The sequence below is a fragment of the Muntiacus reevesi genome, chromosome 3 (genome assembly GCF_963930625.1).
Source record: "Muntiacus reevesi chromosome 3, mMunRee1.1, whole genome shotgun sequence".
Lineage (NCBI taxonomy): Eukaryota > Metazoa > Chordata > Mammalia > Artiodactyla > Cervidae > Muntiacus > Muntiacus reevesi.
This window is the reverse complement of record NC_089251.1, coordinates 206513450-206530633: the sequence shown is the minus strand read 5'-3', so window position 1 is coordinate 206530633 and position 17184 is coordinate 206513450. Positions and strand designations below refer to the sequence as shown.

General features: G+C 37.1%; 1 non-coding gene across 1 annotated transcript; it reads right to left on the bottom strand.

Moving 5' to 3' along the window:
* Window positions 1–15617: 15617 nt before the first annotated feature.
* TRNAR-ACG (transfer RNA arginine (anticodon ACG)) lies at window positions 15618–15690 on the bottom strand. Its single transcript has one exon. It is a non-coding gene; the product is annotated as a tRNA-Arg (tRNA).
* Between the last annotated feature and the right edge of the window lie 1494 nt (window positions 15691–17184).

The following is a 17184-nucleotide window of genomic DNA, read 5'->3' as shown; positions in this document are numbered from 1 at the left end:
GTCCAAAGTTAAAGTCTAGTAAGTAATAGAGAGGAAAATTTAAAACACAGATTCTCCACTCCTTTCTCTAAACTCCCAATTACTGATAGAAAGACCTCTATACAAAATGTTCAGAAATTAACCGATGAGGTGACAGAGGATAAATTTCAGGGTGTCAAGAATAATTTTAGGAAACCCATGAATGGGAAACACTTATCAAGTTACAGCAGGACAATGGGAGGTAAGAGGCATGTTTTGAATCTGAAAACATTCAGCCAGGACAAGGCACCCTTTAACCCCAAATGTCTCTGATGCATTAGAGATCTGAGCTGAGTGTTGGCATTCTGAAATGCACCTGACCATATTCCAGAAGAAAGAGAAGGCAGTGCTTGTATTTTTTAAGTAACTTACTTTGTGCAGGAGACTGTGCTAAATATCTCAATGGAACAACACTGAAGTAGTAGGTAATCATATCTCCATTTTATAGATGACAAAACTGAGGCTCACGTAGGGAAAAGAGTACACTTTCCTTATCCTGCATTGTCCCTATTGTGTACATAACAACTGCACATTTGGATTTTCATCGGTATTCATCTTCTATAGTAATAATATAGAGGAGGACTGGTAAGCCCTGGATGGTTATTGCAATAATCTAAGTGAGTGAAGTCGCTCAGTCGTGTCTGATTCTTTGCGATCCCATGGACTGTAGCCTATCAGACTCCTCCGTCCATGGGATTTTCCAGGCAAGAATACTGGAGTGGGGTGCCATTGCCTTCTCCAGGGATCTTCCCAACCCAGGGATCGAACCCAGGTCTCACACATAGTAGGCAGATGCTTTTACCACCTAAGCCACCTGGGAAGCCAATGATCTAATAAACTTATTAAAATTATAAATTCCCCAGACTCCACCTCAAATCTGCTGCATTAGTCCTTCCTTAGCTAGAGGACCAGTTATCTGTAATGTGACCACATTTCATAGGGGATCTGACGGGAAGTCAAGGTTGACACTCATAAGGGTAGTTTTTTTTTCCATTGGAGGATAATTGCTTTACAGTGTTGCACTGGTTTTTGCCATACCACAGCGTGGAATCAGCCCTATATATAGGCCCTCCCTCTTGAGCCTCCTTGCCACCCCACCCCTCTAGGGTAGATGAAAGGAAGGAGATGTTCTTAAACTGCATGAAATAAATATTCAATATTCAGAACAAAGTTTTGGAGAGAAGATAGTCCTGCCGTTCTTTGTACAAATCATATGAGAGGTGTTTCATATTTGTGGCTTCCCAGGTGCCGCAGTGGTAAAGAATCTGCCTTCCAGGGCAAGAGGGTTCAATCCCTGGGTTGGGAAGATCCCCTGGAGTAGGAAATGGCAACCACTCTGGTATTCTTGCCTGGAGGATCCCATGGACAGAGTTAGGCAGGCTCCAGTCCATGGGGTTGCAAAGAGTCAGACACAACTGAGCGATTATCACTTTCACTTAGGGAAAAATGTGCCAGGGATCAGGGACTGTGTCCAGTTGACTCAAGACAAAGCCAGACACAGTCCAAGAGACTGGCCGTTGGGGAAGCCTGATGAGGGTGATTTTCTCATGCACCTTGCACCAACCGGTCAACCGACATGCCAGCAAGCAAACAGTTTATCCCAGATGGATCTCTGTGTTCTTGGCAGCAGACAGTCAACACAGTTTCTAAAAAGTTCCCTGCTGTTTCACCATCAGCTCTCTCTGTGTCTGGGTTATACCTCTTCCTCCACTGCCGAGTTGCTAGCTGCCTGCACCTCCCACCACCCTTCCACACACGCAGGCTGTTTTTTTTTCTTTTTTTTTTTTTTTCCAGCAGGGCAGCTATTTTCTGACATTGGGCACTGAACCATCATAATCAGATACAATTTCCCGACCACACAATTCCACTCCTCCTGCAGCCTCAGGTATAATTATGAAGGCTGTCCTAGCACCCTCTACTTACCTACACTGTACTTTCCAGGGAGGGATGGCCTCTCTCTCATTCTCTATTAAATCTTTTGAAAGAAAACCCGTAGGCACTGCAAGGTTCAGGCACCAAGTAGGAATGGGAGTTGGAGTGTCCTTGCTTTGATAGGCATGTGCAACTTTTAATTATCTACTCGTCCAGGATTTACATTTTTTTCATATTGTTAAAAAAAAGCTGAGAATGGTGATGGCCTGATTTCTTGTGCACACTGGGAATGGAATTGGTTTAGAATATCATCTGCACTTCAGTCACTGTCATTTTTCCCCTTATTGTTCCTTTGTAAAGTTTATTTTTCTCAACCTATGAGTAATAAATTCAGAAAATATGGAAAATATAGAAAATATGGGAATTCATAAAGATTTACAGTTGATGACTCCATAGTTCTTATTAATATTTTTATACATTTCCATCCAAACTCTTATTCATTCACACATACACAAACAAAATATTTAAGGTTCTATTACAGCAGCTTTATATTTTGATTTTTTGGTTTATATTATGAGAGTAACATTTATTCATGTCATTGAATACACTGAAAATGACTAATTGTTTTATAATGTTTCATGTTATGGTCATGCCCTCATTTGTCTTGCCTCATTTTCCTATTGTTCAGTATTGAAATTATTCCCTATCCTTTGCTGATTCCTTATAAATCAACTTATCACCCAAAATAATTGATCAAGTTCACCTATGTTTAGATGACTATTAATGACAGCACAGCGTGAGGACGGTGCACAGACTTTGGGAACAGAAAAACTTAGATTGAATCCCAGTTCCAACACTAGCTTGGAGAGTTTTCTCATCTGTAAAATGGGGCTCATGCTAACTGCCTGGCTCATTTTCCGTTTTTCTCCCTCCTTTCTCTAGTGCATAGCACCCATGTTAGTTACTCTTTATCCCTCACGCTCTTGCTTACACCGCTTCTCCAGCCTTGCACCTGCACACACGTGCCCTTCTTTTTTAAACTTGGTTAGTGGTAAGGTCACATCTGAAGAATCCTGTACAATGTCTCCCTGCATTTGTTCTGCTTCTCCAGCTCTGATGTGGGTTTGTCCTTTTCCTGGAACCCACTCTTCACATTTCCACCTCCCTTTTTGTCCAGGCCTTCCCCATGTTTGAGGAGTCATCTCCAACTTAACTCCTCTGGAGGGTTTCCCAGCCCTAAACCCTGATGATTCCATAGCCTGAAACCATATTACTCTAAGTGACAGAGAAGCTGTATCTCAAACTTTCTGAATTTGAATATTTGTGACTTTTTTCCACATTACTTTTGCCAAAATTTCATTCACATTCATCTTTCCCTTTTCCTCATTTATGCCTTTATCTCTTTTTTTCCAGTAATACATGGTCAAATGATAGGAGTTCCCTTAAATGTCAGTCTATTCCAAACCTGATGTGTCTATAATATCTACTGGAGTATGAATGAATCTGTGAGACTTGATCCATAATATTAAATGACCAGCCAACCAACCAAATAGCCTTATAGTACATGCCCAAAAAAGGGTAGTTGGTAAAATATACCCCAAGTTCAATTCTCAGTTCAGTCTCTTATGAACTATATGGCCTTCAGTGAACCTCTAAGCCATATAATACTCATTTGTTTATTTGGAAACAACATTTGCTAATTCATAGAGTTGTGCTGATCAAATAAATGACATCTGATTATTAAAAATATTCTCAGCTCTCTGCTATTTTTACCTAATAATCACATAAAAGGGTTCTATTGAATCTTGAATATACATCAGATGTTGTAGTTATTGATATTTGATATTCACACCAAAGTAACTAATCACTACAATTACTATTAATAACTAATGAGAGACTGGGAATCATGACACTTATCTCCAAATTCAGGCACTGGCACAGTTTCTGGCACATGTTCCATTCCCAGAAATCAATATTGAGTTGAATTTATGGTGGAATAAATTTTTAGAGGCTTTTGCATTTCATTTTTAAGCATCCAATCCATCCTACACACACGTTAGCATTTTTGTATGACAGTGAAAATATTGGAGATAAAAATGATTTGGTTATGGGCCTATGAAAGTGATGTGACAGATCCAAGAGCCTAGATCAGATTTCAACTTTTGAAAGGAGGAGAAACTACAGACCAAAAACATTCCATGAAAGGCTAGCACATAGACTTTGAGAAGCACAGGGTGAGATTAGAAGCCAAACCTCAGGCTTTGTCTCACTACTTCATACAGGTTTTCTTCATACCTTACAGTATGCCTCACTTACTCTTATCATTGGAGCTTTCTGGGTCATTTAAAGTTCTATTTATGCATCTACCTGCATGCTCAGTCCTGTCTGACTTTTTGTGACCCCATGGACTGTAGCCCACCGGGCTCCTCTGTTCATGGGATTTTCCAAGCAAGAATACTAGAGTGGCTTGCCATTTCCTACTCAGGGGACTCTTCCCTCCTATTCCAGGGGCTCTTTCTGGCCCAGGGATTGAAACTGAGTCTCCTGAATGTCCTGCATTGGCATATGGATTCTTTACAACTGCACCACTTGGAAATAAATTTAAATTTATATTAAGCATTGATAACCTTTCCAAATTAATTTCATTGTTGTTATTAATTTTTTCTATTCCTCTCTATCCTCCTATTGAATCCTACCCTACTGCAATTCCTAAAGCCTGATCTTTTTTAAAAAATAGCTTCCTCATATAAGCAAATCATAGTGAATTTTTATGTTACATGTCAAACTTCCTTTTGAATCTGTCTGAGCCTCTGAGGAGTAAATCCCAGGGCAGGAGATCCTGAATCATGCATCTAATTAACCTTTGATTATCTTCCTGACTGCCTCGCAGTTCAATACTTGCTTGATTTTTATTATCCATCTAATTAGTAGGGTTTAAGTGTTTTTTTATGTCAGATTTTATTATATCAGTTTGCTTACACAATTTCAGCATACCGGGGAGTTCCAATATGTTTGTAATCCTTAAGTGCTATATATCTACTTGCTATTTGTTTGATTTTTCTTTCCATAAAAAGTGCTTTGACCAGTTTTTCCCACTAGAGTGTATAAGTAGTCTATGAAATGCCATAATGATGGCAAAAGCCTTTCTATTAATTGTGCATAAATTATCAGCACAGCTAGTCAAGTCTAATCAATCGTGTCTCTGTCTAATAAGCCTGCAGAGTGACAGACTTGATATTCTGAAACAAAGGAGATAGTGAAAAACCCTCAAAATACTTCAATTTAGGGCAAACTAATGAATATGTACATATTTGTGGATCAGGTTCTACAGCCATGGGAGTATAATTTGTTACTGAAGTCTATGGATTATAATTAAGTGTGTCTGTCAATGAATGGTTAGGATTTAACATAATCAGTTAGATGTGCAAATCTTATCCCGTACCACTGATCTTTTCATTATTATTATTATTTTTACATGCCAGTTTTATTTCCAAATGAATAGTAAACTTGCTTTCAGTCATATAATTTGCATGTTCATTTGTTAGTGTTCTTAGTCAATGAACTTTGTAATTACTGAAAATTAATATGAATGTAATTTAAGTTTGTCCTTATAAAACAGTGTGGTTTTCTCTAACATTACCTGTGACTTTAGTTTCCCTTGTGGTCTCAGGTGGCTGAGTGGTGAAGAATCTGCCTGCCAATGCAGGAAACACAGATTCAACCCATGGGTTTGGAAGATTTCCTGGAAAGGAGATGACAACCTACTCCAGTATTATTGCCTATGAAATCCCATGGACAGATGAGCCTGGCAGGCTACAGTCCATGGGCTTGAAAGAGAGCTGGACATGACCTAGTGACCAAAAACAACAATGATAGTTTCCCTTAGCTTCCCCAAGATCTTGTGTTCTTGGTCTCTTTCCCCTTGGATTTAAAATAGAGTGAGCAGTTTGGCTTATTTCTCGTGCTCTCTCTTTATATATATATATATGTATGTGTGTGTGTGTGTGTGTGTGTGTGTGTTTGTATGTGTATATATATATATATATATATACATATATATATATATATATATATATATCCTTCTGAGATATAAAAGATCTACTGATTGGCACAGAGCTCAATTTATCAGTAATAGTCAAATGTTCAGTGGCAATTGCCTTATATATGGAAACAGCCATATGGTACATACAGAATGAGAGCCATGGAGGCATGCTATCTGATGCGCAGGAAAGGAGTCAGAAGTATTGGGTTTCATTCTCTACTCTATCTTTGATTTACTCTTTAGCCTTGGGCTCATCATTCTTCTAAAACTTACTCTTAGTGTCTTATTCTTTCCATCGAGGTACAAAGCTTAGTGTACTTGTAAGCTGAGGAAAAGGAAAGTATGCTATTCATTTTTCTTTGGATGGAAATTATTTACAAAATTCAAAGGATTACTCTGAAGTGTAACCCATCCCACATTTGTTGGGCATCTTCCATGTTCTAAAGGGCTTCCCTGATAGCTCAGTTGATAAAGAATCCACCTGCAATTCAAGAGACCCAGTTCAATTCCTGGGCTGGGAAGATCTGCTGGAGAAGGGATAGGCTACCCACTCCAGTATTCTTGGGCTCCCCTGGTAAAGAATTCACCTGCAATGTGGGAGACCTGGGTGTGATCCCCGGGTTGGGAAGATCCCCTGGAGAAGGGAAAGGCTACCCACTCCAATATTCTGGCCTGGAGAATTCCATGGACTGTATAGTCCATGGGGTCACAAAGAGTCAGACGTGACTGAGAGACTTTCACTTTTTCCATGTTCTAAAGTTTGTGCTGAGCACCAGGGATACAAAGATAAGTTGGATGCTCCATTGCTGCTCATTAGGTGGCAGGAGGTGAAAGAGAGATCTGTATTCAAATTTGTTTGAGAGATTGGAATCTCATCTTAAATCCAAATGAATTACACTAGAAGGATAATTGTATGTCTACAAATGTGACTTCCCTGGTGGATCAGTGGTAAAGAATCCATCTGCCAATGCAGGAGGCGTGGGTTCGATCCTCAGATTGGGAAGATCCCCTAGAGAAGGAAAAGGCAACCCACTCTAGTATTCTTGCCTGGGAAATCCCATGGGCAGAGGAGCCTGGTAGGCTGCAGTCCATGGGTTCACAAGAGTCAGACATGACATTGTGACTGAAAAAGGACATGACTTTGTGACAAAAAAGTAACAATGATGTCTGCTAATACATTGAAGAAGGACAGTGAATAAATAATAAGTTTATTTTGGTAGATGGGATTATTGTTTGCAACTTATTACATTCTGTTGTGGGAGAATTACACGCTAATTGCCTCTTCCACGTGACTTTGTAGTGCCTCCCATTGAAGGCAACAGAGCGTGCATGCCTTCTCCATTGACTGGTTTTGGTGAGGTGACTTGCTTTGCCCAGCGGAATATGGACAGAAGAGTCATTTTTCCAGTTCTAGACTGAGGCTTGAAGGGTCATGGGAAGTTACTGCCAGGCTGTTTGGATTTTCTGCTTTGCTAAGAAAAGACCTTGTTCCCAAGTGCCTGTTTCTCATCAGTCTATGCCAACAACAAAGCAACGTGGACCAGACTTAACTCCATCAAATCCTGGATTCCAGTCCCACCAGCTGATTCCAGTCTAGACCAGCCTAATTTCACATACACCTATGAACAGAAAATAAATGTTGATGTAAGTCTTGGAGACTTGGGGTTCATTTGTTATAAGCATTATCATGATTAAGCAAAGAACTGGCTAATAAAACCCATTTTTGTAAGCTTTAATTAAATTGTTGATTGAGGAAATAGTCATCAATGAATGATAAGGCTATTAAATGAAAGACAGATGGGAAAAGTGTTTGCATAGTATCAGATTATGACTCTACAGGTTTCTTGTTGAGGACAAGAGAACAAACAACTTCAGTGAAGAGATCAAGTTTCCACTACTTTAAGGCAATTTGTCACAAATTATGGGATAACTAGACACCGTAATGCATCATATCAGGTGACACCTAAACTCCTCAGCATGGCCTAAGTGTTTTTGCCAAAGTGATTAACTTGAATCTAGTAAATCACTATATGCTACTTTCCTTTATCAGGAAATACACTGAGGTATAAGTTGGACAGCATAGGAAAAATTCAACACATGACTTTCTACAGGACAAACGACTAGTCTGTCCAACAAACCAATGTTGCAAAAAGAAAAAGTGAGAAAGCAGCAGAAAAAAGCAAATGCAGTGTGTGGTGCTAGTGTGTATCCCGGTTTGAAAAGCTGAGTTATGAAAAATACTCGAGGACAATTGAGAAAACTTAAATATAGCCTGGCTACTACAGCTTACTCAGAAGTTCATATTAATATTGTTTAATTTAATAATAGTATTGTAGTTAGAAAAAGTCTCAACTTTCCAAGATATATACTGAATTGCTTAAGGGTTTATAGCTTATATGTGATTAATTGACTTGAAATTACTTTTAAAAAGGTGTTACAATTTACATTTACAAAATTTAAATGCCTATTAAATTTGAGGGAAAAAGATAAAGATGTCTATTCTTTATCTAAAGATGATCTGTTCTTTTAAAATTTCCATATATTTGAGATTTTTTAATGGCTAGTGCTGTTTTGTGTGCAATTTTTTTTATTGAAGGATAATTGCTTTACAGAATTTTGTTGTTTTCTGTCAAACCTCAACATGAATCAGCCATAGGTATACATATATCCCTTCCCTTTTGAACGTCCCTCACATCTAAAATGACAATACACTTAAGACCCAGTGTAAAAGCATTTAGGATGTCATTTTCTATGCAGTCTGGTTCTAAATTTAGTGTTTTTAGGGTTCTCTAATTTATTTTGTCTGCTTACTGCCTATATCCAAAATAGGTCAGTAAGCTACATGAAGATCAGTACCACATTTCACACTTGTTTTCACTTAGTCAAAGCACTTTGTGGCTATTTGCATAAATACACGTTAGCCATTTCATTAAAGATGATATAAAGAACTTTCTTTTCATTATTGCCTATTGCATTTGTGACTGTGCATTGCCCTCCTTTGTCCTAATCAGTGGAAGCATAGTGTATGGTTGTGTAGCTTCCTGCCCTGGGATTTAGTTGATTAAATCAGTGTGAACAGTGAACTGCCAATGAAGCCAGTTAACCAGATTGTTAGAGCTAGTTAGAAAACTGCAGCTCTTTGACGTTGCTCTAAGTGTCAGGTGATACAGAGAGCATGGGAACAGATGATGTATTTAAACATCAAATGGGGCTGCTCAGTTTCTCTCTCAGGGTCTCTATCATGGGTCAAGTATGTTTTGAAAGGAGAAATATGACATCAGTATTTCTGTAATAAAAGTCTCCATCACATTAATACCAATTGATTAGTTGTTCCACTTTAAAAAATTCTCTAAATTATCCCATACTTGCCATGTAATTGGCAAGATACTGGAATTGATTGACAGGTATTGTATATGCCTCAAGCATCATTTTTTAAAGGAAAGACATTGTAATTTCAATGCAATGATACTATAAATATTCAACCATCAATGTCAAGTATGCAGGTTTCTCTCTTAGTACTTATAACAACACAGAGCTCTAAAAAGGGAGATATTCTTGAAAAAGATGAAAAGTGGTGGTTATATTCTCTTTCAAAATATTAGTAATGAAAATGATGGTGCAAGCCTTCATTTTGAGCCAGCCATGTCCCAGAGAACACATGAGATTTTCTAGGCGTATTATTTATACTTTTCTCATTAAAACACTTCCAGATCAATAAACCATTTCCCTTTTCTTTTCTATAGTTGAGAAAACTAAAGTTGAATAGAAAATGATTTCTGAAAGGTCATCAGATATATAATATAAAGCTTAGTCAGACAGAACCTGACCTCAGGTTTCCTTGAATCAAGTATGTTTCCCCCACTGCTCTAGATAGTCTCTTTAAAAAGGATTTTTAAAAAGTAATGGTAAGGGAGGATTTTGACCAGAAGTCTTGTATGTTTGCAATATTACTATTTTAGCTAACAATAGTTCTGATGGGGATTAAAGCATAACAAAAAACAAAAAAAAATAAATTATATAAACTGAAGCTTCACATGAAAGACTAAATTTTGTACTGTTTCTGTTGCATTAGGTATATCTAGCTCCAGTGAAATATAACTAGTATAAAATAAGGTGGATTATTGAATGAATTCTCTGATAATTCAAGCCAAAAATAGTACTCTGTATACATGAGATAAAGAGAGTGGGATTATTTTTCTGACTGTCTGCATAAAAGTCACAGTTTCTACATCATTTTTAAAGTATAGATTCAAGCTTGGAAGCTCAGACTTGGGCAATATCAGGAATCACTGATACTGATTAGAAAGAATATAACAAAGAAGCAATGGATCTGAAAAATGGAGGGAAAAGAGTGTTGTGGAATGTTGGCAGGTATTTATTGGTTATCAATATAATTGGCTGAATGGTTTAGATGTTGTAGATAGGAATGAGATAAGAACCTTATGGGAATTGTGAACAGTATGGATTGTGATAAATAATGTGAAAGATTTCAGAATATATGTTTATCCACATGTGGATAATGAGAGCAAATTTGAAGAAAACTAGAAGAAATTAAAATCTCTTGTTGCAGTTTAGAAACAGTTGAAAACATGCAAGTATAGTTAACAATAAGCATGCTACTGTTTACACTTGATCTTAGCCAAAAGGCCAAGAAGCGATGCATGCTAATGTTTAATACAAGCTGAAATGTATTTTAAAGAATCAGGAAACAGTGTGATTTTCAAATAGCTAAATAAAACTGCAAACACCAGAATATTCTTACCATTTTTTTCAAACAACAAAATATTTAAAGAATTTGCCTATAGAAAATAAGAATTCTATTTTCTCTCTCCAACTCCAACTTTATATCGTGAATGAATTGACCTTACAAAGAATTGCTTTCATCAGGTTACTCATGAGTTTTTTTAAAGTAGCTTTTAAAAAAATGATATTAACATCAGGTCTATGGCTACCAGTTAAGACAATGCTCCAGTATGCTTGTCAATATATGATTCTTTTAAACCCCATGCAAATACATTTTCTTCAGTTTCTAATTGCAGTTCCTCTGCATGGAGCTCAGACTAAAGAATCTTGGGGTGGTGGATCATGCAGACAGCCATGTGGGGACCCAGCCCCTTCTACCAACAGACCAACACCAGCCCCATGCCCCACTGGGTCACATTGCCAATCACATGGGGAGTCTAGTCCACCCTCCAGAGGGCCTGCAGCCACTGAATCAGGCACAGCCTTGCAGCCAAATGATCCAGGGGTCAGTGATGCCTACCAGCATGTCCTCAGTAGTTAGCTCAGTCACAACACCAGGGCATATACAGCCCACACTGGGGAACCCTAGATCACATGGCTCTGGTCACAAGAGAGGTGTATGCTGCTGGGTATAACATGGCATTTCCTACATAAAGGTTCTTCACCAAGATCAGGAAACATAACTCACCTACCTAACACACAGAAATAAAACAGAGAATCAGGCCAAATGAGGTGACAGAAGAGTATGTTCTTGGTGAAAGGAGAAGACAACCTCTGAAAAAGAAGTGAAGTGGAGATAAGCAATCTATCTGATAAAGAGTTCAAAGTAATGATCATAAAGATGTTAAATGAACTTGGGAAAAGAACTGGATAAACACAGTGACAATTTCAACAAAGTCTGAAAATAAAAAAGTAAAAACCAAATAGAGTTAGAGAATATAATAACCGAAATTTAAAAAAATAAGAAATTCACAGTAGGTTCAATGATACAGAGATGAGTGAACTGGAAGACAGAATAATGGAAATCACTCAAACTAAACAGAAAAAAAAAACCCAAAAACAAAAACAAGGATAGTTTAAAAGCCCTCTAGGATAACATCAGATATACTAACATTCACTTTACAAAGGTACAAGGAGAAGAGAGAGTAAAAAGGGCCAATACATTATTTGAAGGAACAATACCTGGAAACTTTTGATACCTGAGGAAGGAAACAGACATCCAGGCCCAGGAATCACAGAGTTCTAAATGAGATTGGCTCAAAGAGGTCCACACCAAGACACATTATAGTTGGAATGGCAAAAATTATTGATAAGAAGAGAATCTCAAAGGCAGCAGAGGAAAAGCAACTACTCACATGCAAGGAGATTCCCATAAGGCTATCAGCTGACTTTTGAGCAGAAACATTTTAGACAAGTAGGCAGTGGCGTGATATATTTAAAATGATGAAAGCTAAAAAGACATCTTACAACAAGAGTACTCTAGCCAGCAGGATTATCATTCAGACTTGAAAAAGAGGTAAGTAGTTTTTGACTAGCAAAAGCTAACAAAGTTCAGTATCACTAAACTGGCTTTATAACATAAAGTAGAAAAGAGCCAACTATAAATATATATGAAGCTAATACAGGAGCACCTAATACATAAAACAAATATTTAAAAGTATAAAGGGAGAAATTGACAGAAATATGAAAATAGTAGGATACTTTAACACCCCATTTACATTAATGGATGGATCAACCAGACAGAAAATCAACAAGTGAACACTGGCTGTAAATAACACATTTGATAAATTGGAATTTTATAAACATATTATATATGTGTGTGTGTGTGTTCTGTGTTGGGTCACTCAGTCATGTCTGACTCTGTAACCCCATGGACTGCAGCCTGCCAGGCTCCTCTGTCCATGGAATTTTCCAGGCAAGAGTAACTAGAGTGTGTTGCCATTTCCTACTCCAGGGGATCTTCCCGACCCAGGAATCAAATCTATGTCTTGCATTTTCTGCACTAGCAGGCAGATTCTTTACTACTAGCACCACCTGGGAAGCCATGCATATATGTATATATAGATGCACACATCTATATATACACACACATATAAATGTAAAACATTATATATGTATATAACATTTCATCCAAAATAACAGAATTCACATTCCTTTCAAGTGCACATGGAACATTCTCCAGAGTACATCACATGCTTTACGATATAACAAATCCTAGTAAATTTAGGAAGATTGAAATCATATCAAGCATTTATTTTTCTATCCACAGCAGTTTGAAACTAGAAATCAACTACAAGACAAAAATGTCAAAAAACACAAACTCAGGGAGTGTAAATACCATGCTATTGTACATAACCTATGGGTCGTATAAAAAAATAAAAACAGAGAATCTTTGAGACAAATGAAAATGGAAGCACAACTATCTGAAAATCTATGGGATACTGCAAAATTTGTTTTAAGAGGGAAGTTTATAACCTTGCAAGCATATCTCAGAAAATAAGAAATATCTCAAACAATTAACCTGGCAAAAAAGGAAGCAGAAAAAAGAACAAATAAAACCCCAAATTAGTAGAAGGGAAAAGAAATATAGATCAGAGTGAAAATAAATAAAATAGAGACTAAAATTGCAATTAAAAATATCAAGAAACTAAGAGTTGATTCTTTGAAAATATAAATGAAATTAATGAATCTTTAACTGCACTCATCAGAAAAAAAAAAAAGAAAAAAAAAGAGAGACATAGAGAGGGTCCAAATAAATAAAACCAGAAATGAAAGAGAAGTTATAACTGACACCATAAAAATACAAAGGATCATAGGACTATTTACCAATTATTTTAAAATGTCCTATTTTCTAAGTTCAAGTTGGGACTCCTTCTATAATATTTTATATATATTTATATATATATTTTATATATAATTGTGTATATATATAATATATATGTATATATAATATATAAATTATATATAATATATATATATAAATTATATATATATACATACACACACAGATACAATGTTATACAGTAAACCTTGTTGTTTTTCTATTTTATATATAGTAGTATGTATCTATTAATCCAAAACTCCTGGATTTATTTCCCTCCCATTTCTCCTTTAGTAACCAAGTTTGTTTTCTATGTCTGTGAGTCTGTTTCTGTTTCTACAATATCATATTAAGTTTAGATATCAATGCACTTATTTTTCTTTTAGACTGTGACATTTCTGTGGCAGAAATTATGTTTTGATAATTTTTCTTCCTCAATTCTCAGCTGATACTTAAGAAAGTATGTTATATAAATGGACAAGTCATCAACAACTATTTATATGAAAAATCTTGAAAGTAAAGATAGAAGATATAACCTCTGACTTCAAAGATTTTTCCACACACTGGAAGAAAAGTAGCATTTATTCCCAGAGAGACAAAATAATTGGTTGTGTGCCAAAGAGCAGGACTTTCCTCCTATATTTACGGGAGTCGGGAAGGAAGGAGGCCTTCACCTTGGAGGACGATTTGAGAAGCAGCCAGAGTAAGAAATAAGGAAGAAACTCGAGACAAGGAAAATAAAGGAACACAATGGACTTCAGTACGTCATTCTCAGGGAATGACAGTGAGTGACTAGTTTGTCTCAAATGAAACCTCTGAATTAGCATGTAGGAAGATGAGAGTTAAGGTTGCTGTTAGGATGATGCTATAGGTTGTTAAATTATGGTCTTATTTAAAATCTTCATTTTCCTCTTCAGAACATTAATGTAACTGATCATCATGGAGTGACATTATGAGTTTAAACAGTGGAACCTAGTATTTAATTAGAGCTAAAAACAAACTATTATAGTGTATTAAAAAAAAACAACAAACAATATGCCAGCCACCACCAAAATCAACTGAAAAATCCCTTTCCAAATGATAGAGCAAAACCCATTTTTTTCTACAGTATCAATTTAGTTCTATGTTTTTGTTTTAATAAGCATATTGAGGAGGTTTCAAAGGAAAACACTAGGCCAGTTAATAAGCAACTTGAAAATTTTAGATTTTGTCCCTGCCCCTCTCATCTACTGCAAAAACTTCTTGTGTCTATTCTTACAATGGACTCTTCATCACAGCTAAACAATGACTTGGTACCTTGGTGGCTTATCCATGACCTCTTCATTCTTCCATCTCTGTATATCAATGTATATTTTAGAAGCTTTGGACTTGACAATAACTACATGATGTTCCCCAAATTTGGTAGAATTGGTAAAATGAAAATATAATAGTATCAGTGACTGAGTTTTATTTTCAATTTTAAGTCATTATTAAGGTCCCACATAAAATCAGGCCAAAATATGGAAACAGAGAAGAAACCCTGTGGGGTTCTAAGAAAAGAGAGATGAACCTGGTTGCAACTGTCATCTGATGTGTTCTCCAATGAGAATGAAGCCAACGGAAAGATGATTTAAATGAAATAAGAATCAGCACAGGATTCACCCAGTTAGATATCAGGCAGATGCTTATTGTATTTAGCGTTCCCAAAGGTAAGGCAACAGTTGTAATAATTAGGCGCTAACTTCTCTAAATCAGACCTAAGTCCCCTTCATGTTTTTTACATTTCCAAATAACATAGTGGTAAATCTTATCTTTGCTGTTCTTTATTGTTTTCTCAACTATGTGGGAAGAAGTCTTTTACCTGTACCATCTTAGTCAAGTCTCATATTTCCATACAGGTCCTTCTGTAGTAATTTGCCTGAGTTCACACAGATGCTAAATGCTAGATATGGGGCTCAAATCTAGATCTGTTTCCAAAATCTAACCTCATAGTGTTTATTTTACCTACTGAAGTGAAGTGAAGTTGCTCAGTCGTGTCCGACTCTTAGCGACCCCATGGACTGTAGCCTATCAGGCTCCTCCATCATGGGATTCTCCAGGCAAGAGTACTGGAGTAGGTTGCCATTTCCTTCTCCAGGGATCTTCCCGACCCAGGGATCGAACCCGGGTCTCCTGCATCGTAGGCAGATGCTTTTACCGTCTGAGCCACCAGGGAAGCCTATTAGTAAGTCATTAACTTAAGCATTTACAATTCTACTGTTTTTCCTGATGCAAGTAATCCTACTGCATATGATAAAATCCACTGGGATTAGAAGGGGTTTTCAAAAGACACTTGAACCATCCTTATAATTTCAGCAGAATGACACTGAACATCTCTCCCTGTACCTCTTAAACTTTCCTCTACTCTTTAAGTAAATAAGTATATGCATAAAGGCTCTTTCATTTTATAGGCACTGCTTTCCCCAGTTTATCATTTCAATATTTATTACCTCTTCTGCTTGTGTGTGCTTCTACAGGTATCACCCAATGTACTCAAAATGTGATTTGACCCCATCATCAGTCCAAAGATGCAGGGCATCTCTTACTCTGTGCTGAGTGAGTAACTAGTCCTAGGCTAACTGCTGAGGCAGGTTACCAAGGAATGATCTAAGCCCATAAGGAGCTTGAAAATTAGTTGATAAGACAAGGTATTTGTATATCTAACATACAGAGGTGGTGTTGCTCGTATGCAATTAAGTGCTAAATTGTATAATGGATTCTAATTTAACCGAGATTTCAGAGGGTACAGATGAAAAGACAGAATAGTGGAAGATGCTTTCCAAGATGAAGGTATTCTTGGTCTTGAAGAAAGTTAGCTTTTGTTGCATGTCTACTATTTGGCAAGCAACATGGTATGTGGCAAGTAATTAACTTTTTCTTTCTCATTTGAGATTCATAAAATAGCCATTATTTTCACATTTTACAGAGAAGGACATTGAAGTTCAAAAGAATTTGACTGGCTGAAACCAAACTAAGGTTTTGAGTTGGACATTGTTCCCGAGTAATCTGAATCTATACTGCTTTTCTCACTACTGTATAGTTGTCTGAATGATTGCTATACCTTATATTTGTTACCCCAAATACATTACCTTTTTGGTGATAGCTCTTTTATATTACTCTGGGAGAGAGAACCTCATTCTCTCAATGTGTGTCCTTCAGGTACTGCTGGCCTCTTTTCATCAATAATAGGGTTGAGCATATGACCCAGGTTTGGACAATCAAAAAAATCAGTTTCCCAGACTCACAGTCTTAGGGAATGAACTTATGGTTTCCAGGGGGGAACGCTGGGGGAAAGGGATAGTTAGGGAGTTTGGGATGGATATGTACATACATCTCTGTTTAAAGTGGATAACCAACAAGAACCTACTGAATAGAACACAGAATATGACTCAATGTTATATGGCAGCCTGCATAGGAAGAGAATTTGGGGTAGAATTGGAACACGTACATGTATGGTTGAATCTCTTCATTGTTCACCTGAAACTGCCGCAACACTGTTTGTTAATTGGCTATACCCCAATACTGGAGGAGGATGTGGCAACCCAGTCTAGTATTCTTGCCTGGGAAATCCCATGGACAGAGGGACCTGGTGGGCTACATACAGTCCATGGGGTTGCAAAGCATCGAACATGACGTAACGACTAAACAACAACTCCAATACAAGATAAAA